The sequence below is a fragment of the Leucoraja erinacea genome, chromosome 22 (genome assembly GCF_028641065.1).
Source record: "Leucoraja erinacea ecotype New England chromosome 22, Leri_hhj_1, whole genome shotgun sequence".
In the NCBI taxonomy this organism is placed as follows: Eukaryota; Metazoa; Chordata; class Chondrichthyes; order Rajiformes; family Rajidae; genus Leucoraja; species Leucoraja erinaceus.
This window is the reverse complement of record NC_073398.1, coordinates 22722402-22739679: the sequence shown is the minus strand read 5'-3', so window position 1 is coordinate 22739679 and position 17278 is coordinate 22722402. Positions and strand designations below refer to the sequence as shown.

At 40.3% G+C, this 17278-nt stretch overlaps 1 protein-coding gene and 1 long non-coding RNA gene across 17 annotated transcripts in view; one reads left to right on the top strand and one right to left on the bottom strand.

Moving 5' to 3' along the window:
• The window catches only part of magi2a (membrane associated guanylate kinase, WW and PDZ domain containing 2a), a 369023-nt gene that overhangs the window by 243128 nt on the left and 108617 nt on the right, over positions 1-17278 (bottom strand). The window lies entirely within an intron of this gene.
• LOC129707795 (uncharacterized) lies at positions 4583-6705 on the top strand. The gene is made up of 2 exons (XR_008725237.1): positions 4583-4919; positions 5866-6705. It is a non-coding gene; the product is annotated as an uncharacterized LOC129707795 (long non-coding RNA).

Genomic DNA, 17278 nt, shown 5'->3' with positions numbered 1-17278 from the left:
GGTTCAGTATTGATGTGGATAGAGAACTGGCTGGCAAACAGGAAGCAAAGAGTAGGAGTAAACGGGTCCTTTTCACAATGGCAGGCAGTGACTAGTGGGGTACCGCAAGGCTCAGTACTGGGACCCCAGCTATTTACAATATATATTAATGATCTGGATGAGGGAATTGAAGGCAATATCTCCAAGTTTGCGGATGACACTAAGCTGGGGGGCAGTGTTTGGTGTGAGGAGGATGCTAGGAGACTGCAGGGTGACTTGGATAGGCTGGGTGAGTGGGCAAATATTTGGCAGATGCAGTATAATGTGGATAAATGTGAGGTTATCCATTTTGGTGGCAAAAACAGGAAAGCAGACTATTATCTAAATGGTGGCCGATTGGGAAAGGGGGAGATGCAGCGAGACCTGGGTGTCATGGTACTCCAGTCATTGAAGGTAGGCATGCAGGTGCAGCAGGCAGTAAAGAAAGCGAATGGTATGTTAGCTTTCATTGCAAAAGGATTTGAGTATAGGAGCAGAGAGGTTCTACTGCAGTTGTACAGGGTCTTGGTGAGACCACACCTGGAGTATTGCGTACAGTTTTGGTCTCCAAATCTGAGGAAGGACATTATTGCCATAGAGGGAGTGCATAGACGGTTCACCAGACTGATTCCTGGGATGTCAGGACTGTCTTATGAAGAAAGACTGGATAGACTTGGTTTATACTCTCTAGAATTTAGAAGATAGAGAGGGGATAGAAACTTACAAAATTCTTAAGGGGTTGGACAGGCTAGATGCAGGAAGATTGTTCCCGATGTTAGGGAAGTCCAGGACAAGGGGTCACAGCTTAAGAATAAGGGGGAAATCCTTTAAAACCGAGACGAGAAGAACTTTTTTCACACAGAGAGTGGTGAATCTCTGGAACTCTCTGCCACAGAGGGTAGTTGAGGCCAGTTCATTGGCTATTTTTAAGAGGGAGTTAGATGTGGCCCTTGTGGCTAAGGGGATCAGGGGGTATGGAGAGAAGGCAGGTACGGGATACTGAGTTGGATGATCAGCCATGATCATATTGAATGGCGGTGCAGGCTCGAAGGGCCGAATGGCCTACTCCGGCACCTAATTTCTATGTTTCTATGTTACTGATTCATAGACAATAATCCTATTTGCGCAAAATTAGATTAGAGAATATTTAAAGCCAATATATACATGCACTTTTAACTTCACAATGTATTTCCTTGTGGATGATATCCACAATTATTTAAAATACTCATTTGTTATTAAATAGCATTTTGAGAAGTTGCCTTTTTCACCATGTATAAAATAATCTGGTTTAACTGCACTGATGATTTGGGACTGGTTGGGCATTGTTGAGACAACTCAATTAGAAAGTGAAATGTAGTACAGGGTATTGAATACTGCACCTGACATTCTCCCACGTAATGCCATAAACCAATGTACATATTTTCCAATCGATGGCAAGTCTTCCTGACAGTAATGTTTATATGTGATATGTTATATCAAATTGTTGAGCAAGGAATTTTGAACTAAATATTTTGAAAGATTAGACTCCACAAATATAAAATTGATTTATCAGTGCCAGAGTTTGAAACACAGAGGACCAGATTCAAGAACAGCTATTTCCCTGCTGTTATCAGACTCTTAAACCGACCTCTCTTATGCTAAGAATTAATTCCCGAGCTTCCAATCTTCCTTGTTGCGGCCTTTGCACATTTTCCCTGCACTCTTTTGCTGTTTCACTAGATTCAGCGTACTTTGTTTTCTCTTTTGCACTACCCTATGTACGGTTTGCCTGGAAAGCACACAAAGCAAAGATTCACTGTTTCTTGGTACATCAGAAACAAAACCAAATCAGAGGGGTTTGTTCAGCAGTAACTATAGCTTAGCATACTGTTAATAGCTCAGTTACACATCCTTAAATAAGGCATAACATTTCCAATTATTTGTTATAGGAGGAGCAGTGTGTAAAGTGATTCCATGTTGATTGCTTAAGTGAAGCATGCAAAAGCAGCCTGAGCAGTTATGCACTACTTATGCATTTAACAAAAGATAAGATAGAGATGGTGCTGTCAGTTGCACAGTAATTATTGAGAATATGAGTTCCCTGTTACTGTAACAAAACATTTCAGGTGCATATTTCAAAGTAAAACCTCCAAATACAAAGTGCTTAGGCTGTTACACACTAGGAAATACAAAAGGAACTGGGATAACACTTGTAGGTTTTTACTTGGGAGAAGAAATATTGTAACCACCATGTGCCACTTATTTCATGTTTCACAAGTGGTTAAGGACCACGATAATCAAATTTTGGAAAAGCAGCTTATCTTGCCTGAAATCAGTTTTCTGAAATTATGAAATGTTGCAACAAGCTAAACGCACTAAAAAAAGTTTCAAAAGATAACCATTTATATTCTAGGATTACTTTAAGCCATTGCATACTTATGAGATATTGTGTAATCTATTGGCACATTCCAAGGGATTGGAAAAATCCAACGGATATGAATAATTCCATGCAGAGAAGCGTATTATCAGCACTATATATTTCTGCTGAATACAAACTACATCGAAACTACAGATTTACAAATAAACTTAAAACTATTGTCAAATTGGATGCCTTAGAAACAATTACAGGTTAGTGGTCAAACCTTATTCCAAGATTTTAGATTATATTTATAACAAAAAGGCCAAAGCACACTGGTGCCCGACACTGAAGATTTATGGTACTTTTCTTTACTGGATAATGTGAAGCCCTAGACCAAGGGGATTTCAAGTGATTCCAATGGGGTGGTGCAGTTGATGATAAAGAAAGAACAGGCACGGGTCAAGATATGAAGTTGGCTAAGTAACAGCTACCACGGTTGGCATGCACATGGTGGGCTGAAGAGACTGTTTGAATGCTGTATGACTCCGACTCTAAGGGCAGGAAAGCCTTCATAAAGCACTGCTCTGCCTTCGCTGGAGCATTTAAACTGTGTTTAAACTTGGATGCAACATTACAGCTCAGATGTGGGGCCATCAGAGATGGTCCAGATATACTGCCAATATCGAATCCTGGGAAGAGGAACTACAGTTACAAAAACACAAATGGGAATACTTTTCTGAAACAATTTATTCTACAATTATATATCTTCAAATGGGAATTATCTGATGTCATTTGAAGAAGAATGACACGTCTGCTCCTATCATCAGAGGAATTGATGAAACCTAATATTGGTATTGATTTACGATTGTCAAGTGTACCAAGATACAGTGAAAAGTTTTGTTTGTGTGCTATCCAATCAAAACTATATTGTACACGAGTACAATCAAGTCATACAATACAAGAAGTTGTGCAGGGGAAAAAACAGCAGATTGCAGAATAGTGTTACAGCTTTATTATCTCATTTCCCTAATCCAAGAACTTGAGGCATTACTGTCTGCTTTGGCTTCAAAAGTGAGAATTTGGTTGACTATTCAGGAGCACAAAGCTTCATAAATTAAAGATGTTTTTTTTTACTGCAATCAAATATAAAACTGCACCATCTGCCATTTGGAAGATCATTAGTTTCAGTTCAGAGCAAAGCATGTTTGCTTCTCCATACTTGTCATGCTTTTAACACATTGTCATGTACAAGAAAGACTAACACACCATTTATCCTTGGCTTCAGTACATCACTGTCCACTCAATACTGCTCTGTTCCAACTGGAATAAATTATTTCTTTAAATCAATAAAATTTATTGTCAGCCTGACAGTTAGATCACTGTATGAAGGCACAATGCGGGAAACAAAATTACTCACCTTACTTAGAAGCATATTGACAAAGCAAAATGTTGTGCATAATTCCTTTCTATTTTGATCTGAAAAAAACGCTGTAATTTTTCTTTCATGGGTCCATCAGATCATGCAGGATAACAGCCCACAGTATTTAAATGTGGTCCACAATTTTTCTTTACTCATGGACAGCTTTACCTACTATAAAACACCAACAATATTGATGCTGCAACCTCCATGTATTTTGTATGTACTGACAACTTCAAGAATATGTACCTTCACTTCCATAACCCGTTACACAGCCCTTAAGAATAGAAAAGGGACTTAGACTGATGGGATTGCTCTCCCATGAGTCAGTACAGGCTCAAAGGCCAAAATGATCTGCTTTTGAATCAAGCAATTCCCATTCTTCAAGAATCCTTCATTGTCTTTCAAACTATCAATCAGTTAAATCAGATGTTGTGTAAAATGCACTTTGTGAGAGCTTAATAGACATTAACATTATTATGAGAGGTTAAGCAAGAATTAGCAGGTGTACTTAGCTTTAGTGTTTCTAATAGGATATTGAGTGGGAGGCAAATTCTGAATTCATTAGCTGAAATTTTGATGTAACCAATCTATCTTCTATATTATTTGTAATTATTATTGTGCTTTAATCCATTATTTTCCTGATTTATTGTTAGTACTACTCGATTTTCTCAAGTGGCTAGTTCTGTTACTCCATTTCTTAAGGGCCTGTCCCACTTATGTGTCCTTGGAACGCAAATTACGCAACCTCGTGGTCACGTTGAGCCGTGATGGTCACGCAATGGTCGCGGCGATTTCATGCGTACGCACAGCCGTCTGGAGCGCGTGACGTCATTTGAAGATGGACACAAAGCTGAAGTAACTCAGTGGGACCGGCAGCATCTCTGGAGAGAAGCAATGGGTGATGTTTCGTGTCGAGGCTCTTCTTCAGTCTGAAAAGAAGGGCCTTGACCCGAAACATCACCCATTCCTTCTCTCCAGAGATGCTGCCAGTCCCGCCCGCTGAGTTACTCCTGCATTTTGTGTCTATCTTCAATTTTCTTGGCCCCGCTCTGGGACTAGAAGTGGGGGCGGAACCGGACCGCAACGGCCGTGAGCCCCAGGCCAAGCTCGGCGATCGTTTGCCTGCTTCTGCTGCTGTTGGAGGTGAGACATTGCGTCGCGCCAGGATCTTGGGGCTGTCCCACTTTGGTCATCAGTTACGCGACAGGCTGTTGGCGCGCGACGCCCCGCGCGATCTTGCGCACAACTCCATACCCCTCCACGCTTCTCAGTGGGACCGGCCCCGCACGGCCATACAATGCCCTTGTGCCTCAACGCGACCACGAGGTCGCCTAATTTGCATGCCAAGGACACGTAAGTGGGACAGGCCCTTTACAGAGATTTGTCTCAGTGGTTTTGCGTCTTGCTGGGATTTGAATAGTGATTCAATCTTAAAGAGATTTCTCAACTTGTTCAGAAAACACAGCTTCTCATTTGTGTATTTTACAATTATTTTAGTTTCTTGTAACGTGCTCCCAGGCTGCCCTTCACCCCACCCCAAATATTGCTTACCAAATTGCAACTGGAATTTCTTGCTTTGAGGCACCTCGTGCCTTAATAAGTTGCTGCAAGTTCTAAAATTGCCCTCATTTTTTGTAGTGGCTTATAAGATTGTGCCATTTTGAGTACAATCATTTCTCAAGCCAATTTACTATGAAACTGCTGGCTTGCTAGGTTACAACAGTAATTTATCTTCGCAACATGATACCGTAATTTCTCCCATCAACTACATTTGACACTCAGCTTTGTGATAGTTTCTCACCAGGTCTCTGCAAACCAATTTCCGATAGGATTCACAGATATGGATTAATTTACCAAGTTATATTTTAGAGTAAATGTTGCAGTAATTTTCTAGCGCAGCCTCACTTAAAATTTGCTGATAAGTCCAGTTAAAATTAAACTTAGTTGCAAAATGATTTTCAGTTTGGGCTTCAGTAATGGACTTATTTTGCAGTGAAAAGCAACTGCAGGGGCTTTATTTTGTTGTGATCAATTCTCGCATTAATGTACCAGTAATGCTTTCTTCAATTTGTCAATTGTACCACTACAGCTTTCTTCAATTTGTGAAAACGTATCTACAAAATTTGAGACCATTCCAACTCAATTGCGAGTTTATAGAGCTCTGGTGCTGACTGCTCTCTTTCACCACAACAAAACATGGACCAGTTACTGATGTTACATTGAGACCCTCAGGGATTCCACCAACTGTAATTGAATCAAATCTTGGGGATCCAATAGGAGGGCCAACATACACTTCCTCCATGAAATTGCATGCACCAGAATCAAAACTTTACTCATGAGAAACAAGTTCTGATGAAAAAGCTGCTGCATCCCAATGCCCGAGAACCATCTTCCTTGCCAGATTCCCTTCTCCCAGTTTTCTGTTAATCAAGAAACAGAACAAAGACGCACTAAAGATTGCCCTCAAGCACGGAGGCATTGGCAACCATGATTGGGAATAGTATACTACAAACATCCAGTGTGGCATCACCTGGAATATCAAACACTCACCATTTCAAGATGCTGAAGATAGTGGAGAAAGGATAACTGACCAACCCAGTGCTGCAAATCTCGTTCCCCCAAGCAACAAAATACTCTTCACTGCTGAAGGACATGTGTATCCAGAATTGGGTTTCTCAGTACTCTGAAAACCCATCATGCTATCATCTTGGTCACAAGTGGTCACTGCTGAGTTCAGTGCATGTCCTCTCTCGGTGTAACAGGCTCGAGATGATCACGAAATGGCTTTGTTTGCCAGGGTGGTTCACCACCAAGCTCACAGGCTATCACGTATTAATTTTGTTGTGACCTTCTTAAACTTCAAAATCACTAAAGGCCTCAATTAAAAAATGTTTATTTTTTGAAGAGGCTATAAAGCAATTACACAAAACCAATTAAAACATTTAAAAAAAAATAAGCAGCTACTTAGCCACCTTCTGGAGCTGATTTTTCCCCCCCGTTCATTTTAACTGAACAGTTGAACGTGCAGAAGTCACAGGGCTGGTGCACTTCAGTGGAAGGTTGCACTCAGCTCGTGTTCCATAAAACAAGGTACGGGTTTACCTGCTGGCAGATCTAAGTGGATCTAAGAGAAAGATCTATGAAATGTGATTTCCCACTGATTCTCCAACCCATATATTTTAGTCATATTCTATTTGTCACTAATAATTATTTGTCACTAATAATTACCTACTATGATCATAATTTTACAATGAATGACAGCCATTCTGGTCATAATTTTTCCATTAGGATTGACTGATATTTTTAAAATAGTATTTCACTACTGCTTACAAGTGTAATTTTTTACAAACAGCATGCAATATTTTAGCCATATTTGGTATTAAATATCTCCTTCCCCCAACCATGTTCAATCTATTATGTACTCCCCAGGAAGGCAAAAGATCTCAGAGTAAAGATGGTCCTTCTCATATCCCCTCAAAATCTCTTCCTCTTAGCCAATATCTGTGACCTCCAATTTTATTTACCCTGGTAAAGGAAAAAAACTCCTGAGGTCTCCCCTATCGAGACCCATCATTATATTATATACCTCACTAAAGTCCTCTCATAACCCCGTCCACTCCAGAGAATACAGACCTAGTTTCTCTCGTCTCTCCTCATAACTGAATGACTCCATCCCAGACAACATCCTGCCGAATCTCGTCTGCCGCCTTTCTAGCACTACCACATCCATCTTACAACATGGGGACAAGAACTGGACACACTACTCCAACTAACACATGATCAAGGTTTTATAAAATTAAAGTATAATCTCCATACTTCTGTATTCAATGCTCCATATTGCAAACAATAAGGATCACAACTTCAATCCCAAAATTACAAAATAGCTCTCAACCTTCACCATGTTTCCCATTGCCAAGCCAATATGCAGATCACTTCTAAACCTCTTACTCATCACTTTAAACCTTTGCCTTCTAGTCTAAACATCTCCGCTACAGAAAAAAATTCTTACCATCTAACCTATTTATGTCACTCATAATTTGGTATACCATATCTGGTTTGTTCCACCCTCTACCTCTGCCCAACACCCTTCGGCTGAAGGGAAAACGAAGACAGCCTATCCAGTTTATCTTCCTTTCATTCCAGGCAACATCATGGTTAGACTCAAAATGCTGGAGTAACTTAGTTGGACAGGCAGCATATCTGGAGAGAATGAATGGGTGACATTTTGGGTTGAGACCCTTCTACTAAATGTCACCCATTCCTTCACTCCAGAGATGCTGCCCGAGTTATTCCAGCATTTTGCGTCTATCTTCGGTTTAAACCAACATCTGCAGTTCCTTCCCACAAACACAATGGTTAGTCATCTTTGCATCCCACAAGTGAAGGCGACCACAGTTAATATAGGGGAATTTGAACTGGAGAAAGGATAACTGACCAACCCAGTGCTGCAAATCTCACTCCCCTAAGCAACAAAATACTCTTCACTGCTGAAGGACATGTGCACCAGAATTGGGTTTCTCAATAATCGTAGCACTATCGTGTACCGTTTTTGCGCAAATAGAAAAACCACGCAAACCGGAAGAGCACAAGATCAGCGTTTTAGTTATGTTTGGGTAGATAGAGGAGTTATGGAAGGAGGGAGGGAGTGGCTGAGGGTAAGGGAAAGGAGGGAGGGAGAGGCACGCAAGGAGGGAAAGGAGCGGTACCTTCGAGATCCTGGGGAGGTGAGGAGGGAGAGTGGGAATAGAGGGAGAAGAACGAAGGCGGTAGGGAGTGGGGGAATAGAGGGAAAGGAGGGCAGTGGGGGAGGTGAGGAGGGATAGTGGGGGTTGCTAACCACAACTTTATCTTGTGGCTTTCTGATCTTATCACCTCCTGTAGATTTACATAACCTCTCTGAATCTGAATAAATTTCCTCATTGTTTTGAAAATTTGGGCCCGTTCTTCAATCCCATTGAAATTTCCCTCAGCTACTCATGTCTGTATTGTAACAACTTTAATCATTTAAAATTCCACACCGTAGAGTTGCTATTCTCTGAATCCACTTCAGTACTCTGGATTTGTTTTTTGATGATTTCATAGCAACTGGTTCCAATAACACTTTTATGATTTTATTTGTGCTGGTGCCCCATCTTTCTCAGCTCAAGTGCTCGTGAAAGCAAAAACTATCAGACCAATCTGAGCACCAATCTCAATGTATGATCTGCTTGACAGATTTATGAAACTAAACATAATTTTGGCCTTGAAGGATAAGAATTGCACTAGGTTTCTTTCACTGATGTGTTTCCTTCAGTAGTCTGAATATTTCTGACCCATTGATCACTGCACTTCAAAGAACATATGTTCAGCTTTCTATGTTCAGGTCTGACTTTTTAAATTATGTTCTGCATTCATTCATTACTGAGCAATTAATGAGGCGCTGATCAGTGGATGAGCTAGGCAATTGGATCACCTTTATGCATGTCTCTTCTCTCCTGGTTTAACATTCAAAAGCAGCAAATCCCTCTCCATCTTAATTTTCTGAAAGTAGATTTGTTTTTAGGTACATATAAACATATATCAACGTATAAACGTTGATCTGGTTGGTTGATTTTGTTGGTTCACATGCTTGATCAATGGTGTTTTATCATTAACGCTTTATCATTATAAATGTTTAGTGTTTTCTGAGATTCGTAACTGTCACTGCATGTCATGTTGTTACTTGTGGGCGGAGCACCAAGGCAAATTCCTTGCATGTGAATACTTGGCCAATAAACTTACTTAATTAATACTTACTTAATTAATACTTAATTAAGAAGTTAGCCAAATCTTAGGATGAGATGGGTAGACAAAATGCTGCAGTAAATTGGCAGTACAGGCAGCATCTCTGGAGATAAGGAATGAAGAAGGGTCTCGGCCCAAAACATCACCCATTCCTTCTCTCCAGAGATGCTGCCCGTTCCGCCGAGTTACTCTGCATTTTGTGTCTACCTTCAATTTAAACCAGCATCTGCAGTTATTTCCTACACTTAGGATGAGATATATCAATTGGCTGAAGCATAGTGGTGCAATCAAATGCTATTAGTGAGGTAGCAAAACAGGATTGTACAATACATAAATCAAGATAACTCAGATCCTATAGCTTTTGGAACAAGGCTAAAGAATTGCCAAAGAAACACAACTACTAGAAATTTGTAAAAAAAAAACATAAGCTGTACAAGCTATATGCTGCCCTTGAGAAAATATATATTAATAGCAGAAAATGCAACCATTTTGCAAATTATGTGCCAAGCCAAATAAATCACACACACAAACTGACAATTGATGATAATCCAGGGGCAAAAAGTCTGTTATTATTGAGGGCAATACTTTGGTTTGCATAATGAATAATATGCTACATTCATTACATTGTTTGGCAATCTCCTGAGATTTTAGCTTGACATGGAAGCACAATGGAGTGCAATTCCACTTTAGCTGTACAAAAAGCAACAAAAGATTTTAAACTTGTACCAATGGAATCATTTAAGTCTGAAATTATGGTGGTGCAAATCTCTCTGTTAGATAACTTGATTGATCCAGTCATTACAAGTGAAGGATTGTAACTTTATTCAAGAATATACTACTTCTTTGGAATAAAAGATCTGTCTAAGATGAATAAGTTAATTAAGTACACAAATAATAGCGTCATTAAAATAACAACAATCACTGGAGCGAAAATACACATATCAATTACTATGAGTGACTAATAGAAGAATGTTTTATTTAAAATTATCCTTGGAACTTGTGCGAGAGAGTAGAGGTTGAAGGTCCGATAAAATAATAGATCTGCTTCCACAAATCCTGTGCCTTTAAGTTGGAAAGATAAACGGAGAAATCATGGATTATCTGTTTGGATACGCATAATTCTTCCCAATGAATAAATGGATGGATTTAATAGCAATAGAACCAACGACGGATGGATCACAGTGACTCTGTTCGAAGATTTAGCTATACACTACAAATCACGATGATTCTCTGCAATCTAAATGCGCTTTGGCACCAAAATCCTGAGTGGTTATTACATCTATAGGATGGCTGCAGCAACTCCTCAAGAATCCTTATGCCCCCGCCCCACTTAGGAAATCTGAACGGAAACCTCTGGAGACTTTGCTCCCCACCCAAGGTTTCCGTGCGGTTCCCGGAGGTTTTTATCAGTCTCCCTACCTGCTTTCACTACCTGCAACCTCCGGCAACCACCTGCAACCTCCGGGAACCGCATGGAAACCTTGGGTGGGGTGCAAAGTCTCCAGAGGTTTCCGTTCAGGTTTCCTAAGTGGGACAGGGGCATTAGACAGCACTTTCCAAAGTCACAACTTCTACCACGTTGAAGGGCAGCAAAGCCATTATAACACCACCACCTGATGTTGACCTCCAAGTCACAAGTTATTCTGACTTGGAAAAATATGTTCCTTCACATTCACTGGGTCAAAATCCTGGAATTCTCTCCAAAACATCAATGTGGTTTTAGCTACATCAAGGACTACAGTAGTTCAAAAAGGCAACTCACCATCCTTTCTAAAGGGCAATTAGGGAATGGGCAATTAAATGCAGTGCCAGGCTGCTAGTCCCAAGTCCTTAGAATGAATATATATTTTTGAAAATGTGATAGCCAGGAAGGTTGCAAGGGATAGAATTGTTGCAGATTTTTTTTTTGTGCAGTCCCAGCATGTCAAATACTCTGGCTATGGATTTTCATTCTCACTTAATGACATCTTTAAATAGTTTAACATTCCTGTTATAGTAATGGTATTAATAATTTGCATGACCGTGCAATCAGGTCTTAGGAGTGTTTCTACAAACAGAATGGCAACTTGTATCTATGTCTCATACGCCTACATGCACGATTGTTGTGATGTGTTTATTTCAGTGTGTGATAGAATGTGTTGAAAGAGTGTTCTTCTCTGAGAAAACTATGATTGTTTATTGCTTTGAGGGCAAATATGTGACCAGCACAGAGCTTCACTCAATTATCATCAGTCATTAGATCAGATAATTTGGTTTGATTTTCTTCTCTCCTGCTGGGACCCAGTGAGGCAGGTTTCCTATAATTCTTGATTGATTTAATTGGCATGATTTTTTATATGAGTAAATTACTGGTTTAGCCTTGTGACATCGTGGCAACACTTATTATTTAGAAAGATTAACACTTCGATTCTTCGTAAAAACATTCTCTGTTGCTTTCCACTGTGCACTGAATCCATTTCTTTAAAATTTAAGTTTGGACAAAAATTCAGATTTAGATTTTAGAGATACAGTATGGCCCACTGAGTCTGCACCAACCAGCGATCACCCTCTACACTAGCACTACCTTACACATGAGGGACAATTTACAAGTTTACCAAAGCCAATTAACCTACAAACCTGTACATCTTTGGAGTGGGGGAGGAAACCGGAGCACCGGGAGAAACCCCACGTGGTCAGAGGAAAAACATACAAACTGCGAACAAACAGCACCTGTTGTCAGGATCGAACCTGGGAGCCTGGCTCTGTAAGACAGCAACTCTAAGCTATATTCTAGTTTGATCATACACACTGGTGGCATTGCAAATTCATGGGAAAGTGACAAATGATTGTTTAACAAACCCAGCTACTCTGTGAAATATTGAAATAGACTATTGACTCAGGTTAAGCAAGATATCTAGTCCACATAAATGCTCTGTTGTTCCATTAATCAGAGTCCTAGAACATAGTAAAAAATAAAATTGTATTTCACTCAAAAGTCTGATGTTGGCATCTTCTGTACAAGTACATCAGCATCTATCCACTGGATGATTTGGAAAAGCCTTTCCTGCATGACATCTCAACACTAATTTTGTTAAATTGCCATATTTATCTTACGTTTTGATTTGAAAATATTCCACAATAATGTCTAAATATTAATTTGATTCACTCAGGCTAACCAATTTCTTCCTTTACCCAAAGCAAAACATTCTTCTCACATGAAGATTTGAATTTCCTTTTAATAAAAGTGTTCTTTCTCACCCTCATTTATTTCACCTGTCGCTTGTGCCATTTAACCTCATTATCAATGGAGTAAGTCACACAACAGTGCCAAAATTAAAATGGGGAGAGGGGGGGAGGGGGGGGGGGGGGGGGGGGGGGGGGGGGTAGGAGAAAGCTTCAGTTATAACAGATCACTCACAAGAACAGTGAATAGTTTGTGAAGCTTCAAATATATTGTAAAGAAAATGACATGTTCAATGTAAAGAAAACTGTCTCATTTGTCTCAAAACTAATATGTTTTTTAATAGAGCTAACTATTTCTAAAGTCATGCATCCTATGTCCAATTCACACACATCTCAAAATGTCAAAAGTATACAAAATATCAATTCAGATATTTTCTGAATTTGAAGCAAAAACAAACTGCAGTGCAGACATCGGAAATTTAAAATAAAAACATAAAATTGGAAGTGGAAATACTCAGCGGGTCAGGTAGCATTAGTGGCACGAGCAACCATATTAATGTTTCAGGTCAAAGGTCTTTCATCAAAACAAGGAAATATTGGAAAGCAAGCATGTTTTAAATTGCAGAGCAGAGGGGGGTGTAAGGGGACAAAGGAAATATCCATGGTAGAATGGTTTCCAAAAGACACTGAATGATGCAAACAATGGTGATATTGAATGAGAGAGGATGAATGCACATTAATTGCAAAAGATCAAGAGGAGGTGTAAACAGAAGGAGCTGAGCAAAGTCAAAGAGAGAACAAGGAAATCAATATTGGAATTGTGAGATAAAGAACAGTGCCATTATTGGATTTTTTTAAAATAAAAGAGAATGCTGGGAATATCCAACAGGTTAAGCGGCATTTGTGGGAGACAAACGATGTGTTCACATTACACACACACGATCTTTCATCAGAATTAGCATGCTATGATACAAACAGGAAAGACAAGTTATCCAAAATTGCTCACTGAATTCTTAAGTCTATTCAGAGAATTAAATGCTGTTCCTCAACCACATGTTGGGTTTTATTGGAACAATGCAGGTGGGCAAAGACGGGAAGGTCAGAGTGTGAATGGAATGGTGAATTAAAGCGACAGATAAATTGAAGCTCTTTGTGGATTGAATAAAGGTATTCTACAAAGTGGTCACCAAATAGGTATTGGATTTTCCCAACACTTTCACTAGCGATTTACATACTTAGTCTGTATTCCCGTTTTAAAGACCCTATATAGATGCAGTCTGCCCAACTTTTTTTATAACTCAGTCTCCAAAACTCTTTATTAATTTTTATGATCTTATTTTTCCTCTCCTCCAACCACCATATTCCATTTCTCTATACGGCACGATACATGAAATCTGAAATAACTCAAGAAAAAAGAAAGAGGAAAAAAAACTGAACACTGGAAATGTAAGATAAAAGACTTGAAAGCTGATTATCTGAAATTGCTGAATTCAATGGCGAGTCCCGAAGGCAATATTATGCCAAGTCAGAAAAATTAGCTACTGTTCTTTAAACTTTTATTGACCTCCCTCGGAACAGTGTGGGATGCAAAGATAGATAAATCAGAATGAGAAACAGATCAACAATTAAGGAGACAAGCAATTGGATACTCAATGTTACTGTTGATTGAACAGAAGTATTCTTCAAATCAGTTAATTGGTTTCTCCTATTGCTTATTGTTGGAAGTCAAAGCCCTGTCCCACTGTGCGAGTTCACCCAAGAGCTCTCCCGAGTTTAAAAAAACCCAAAACTCGTGGTAAGCACGTAGAATGAACGTAGCGGGTACTTCGGAGCTCGGGACGTCTCTTAACACTAACGGCAGGTACTCGGGAAACGTGGTAACTCGTGAAGATTTTTCAACATGTTGAAAAATATCCACGAGTAAAATATACTTGGGATGTGAAAATTTGAAACTTTTTATTACGTAGTCATACCATAATAGCTCGTGAGTTTACCGTATTAGGACCTGCTGTCCTATATCACTATTGTATGTTCATGATGGAAATAAGGATACTCAGTATATTCATTACCATTGAATTGTAGTTTTATGTAATTCTCCCATAATTTATGAGTTCCATCTCATAATATCTATCAGACATACAATATGTTGCAAGGTAATATTTTGCTCAAACTCAGTTGTATTTTTCTATCTCAATAAATATCACAAAATATGCCATTGTTTCAGCCACATTATGACAAAATATAGAATGTCGGTTATTTGTAATCAGTCACCCCATCCCAGAAACAATAGTACTTAAAGAAGAACATTTGTTTTACTAATTTACAAGTCCCAGCGATAGTACTTTTCCCCCCACCCCCAATCCCCCTAGTCTTCTTTGACCCAATATATCATGAAAGATAATGATTTGTTGATACCACTGTTGCATAACAAAGGTTAACACGTAGTTATTGTCTCCACATTCCTCAGAAATGTAATTGTGTGTGACCAAGCATTAATGATCGTTCCTTTGAATAAAATTCAGTACTCATTAAAAGGCAAGTCATAGAGGGCTCTAGAGCACTTTTGCAGGTAAAGTCATTCACCCACATTATTTTTAAGAAGCAATCCCCATCCGTCTCCCCGGCTCTCATCTCTCTCTTGACCCTCCCGCCTCGGCATTTAGAAACCATAATATTTTAGGCCTCAGCCCTTCGAGCCTGCACCGCCATTCAATAGATCAGATCAAACTCGATCCCGTACCTGCCTTAACATACCCACTGATCCCCTTAGCCACAAGGGCACTTGTTAAATACAGCCAGTAGCCTCAACACGTAGTTATACAATGATGTACATCGAAAAACATTCATCTCAGTAAATGTAAGCTGTGTTTTGACCAAGCATTAATGACGCCGTCCAATCTAGCCCTTAACTTGTAAGTTTCTATAAGAATCTTCTAAATTTCTAGGGTATAAACCAAGAATCCAGTCTTTCTTCATAAACAGTCCGACATAGAATCAGTCTGGTGAACCGTCTCTGAACTCCCTCTATGGCAATAATGTCCTTCCTCAGATTTGGAGACCAAAACTGTACGCAATACTCCAGGTGTGGTATCACCAAGACCCTGTACAACTGCAGTAGAACCTCTCTGCTCCTATACTCAAATCCTTTTACTATGAAAGCTAACATACCATTCGCTTTCTTCACTGCCTGCTGCACCTGCATGCCTACTTTCAATGACTTGGTGTACCATGACACCCAGGTCTCGCTGCATCTCCCCCTTTCCCAATCGGCCACCATTTAGATAATAGTCTGCTTTCCTATTTTTGCCACCAAAATGGATAACCTCACATTTATCCACATTATACTGCATCTGCCAAACATTTGCCCACTCACCCAGCCTATCCAAGTCACCCTGCAGTCTCCTAGCATCCTCCTCACAGCTAACACTGCCCCCCAGCTTAGTGTCATCCGCAAACTTGGAGATATTGCCTTCAATTCCCTCATTAATATATATTGTAAATAGCTGGGGTCCCAGTACTGAGCCTTGGGGTACCCCACTAGTCACTGCCTGCCATTGTGAAAAGGACCCGTTTACTCCTACTCTTTGCTTCCTGTTTGCCAGCCAGTTCTCTATCCACATCTATCCCGGAATCATTTGGCGTTTTGCGGTGACGACTGCATCTGTGGTTCCTTCCTGTTGGGGGGGGGGAAGCCCTGGCCCGTGGCGGCTCCTGGTCCGTTCCCTCCGCTGGTGCCGCCTGACCCGCTGAGTTCCTCCAGCACACTGTGTTTTTTGTTTGGCTCTGGAATTGAAGGTGGACACGGGGGGGGGGGGGGGGGGGGGGCTGGGGTGGCTCAGTGGGACGGGCGGCAGATCTGGGGAGAGGGTCTTCTCTCCAGAGTTGCTGTTTGTCCCGCTGAGTTACTCCAGCTTTATGTCTATCTTCAATTTCAGAGTTAAATTAAAAACAGAGTGCAGGAGAAACTCAGCGGGCTAGACAGCATCTGTGGAGGGAATGGATTAGGAGTTTTTTCGGACTAGGGTTCTTCTTCAATGGGAAGGAACTGCAGATCAAAGATACGAGAGCAGATACTAGTATCTTTGCTGCAGATCAGGCATGATATTCTTCATGATATTCCGATTTTATTGTTTTCCTATTTGTCAATTTTTTGTGCCCGATTATTTGGCGGCCAATCAACCGCTGTCTCTAAGGGGGTTGCGTCCAATCACTGACCAGCTTCCCTTAAAATTCTCGTCCAATCAACAAATCGGTCTCCTCCCGTCCAATCAGCCGCTGTCTCCAAGGGCATTGTGTCTAATCACATAATGCGCTGGTCACGCGGCGGCCAATCATACATAGTCTCCGAGGGGCGTTGTGACTAATCACCGACCTAATTTGTTATACCTATCTTTACTTAACTGAGTTACTGATACAATGTGCATGTAAACATCATGCCCAGTGCATACAGGCTCATAGCGTCTACCCCCACCCCCCTTCCTTCCCAACCTCAGCCTCATGGACCTTAGCGTACCCCTAGTTCTTAAAACCAATTTCCATCACTGCAGAGAACATTGGTTTAAGGTGAAGGGGGAAAG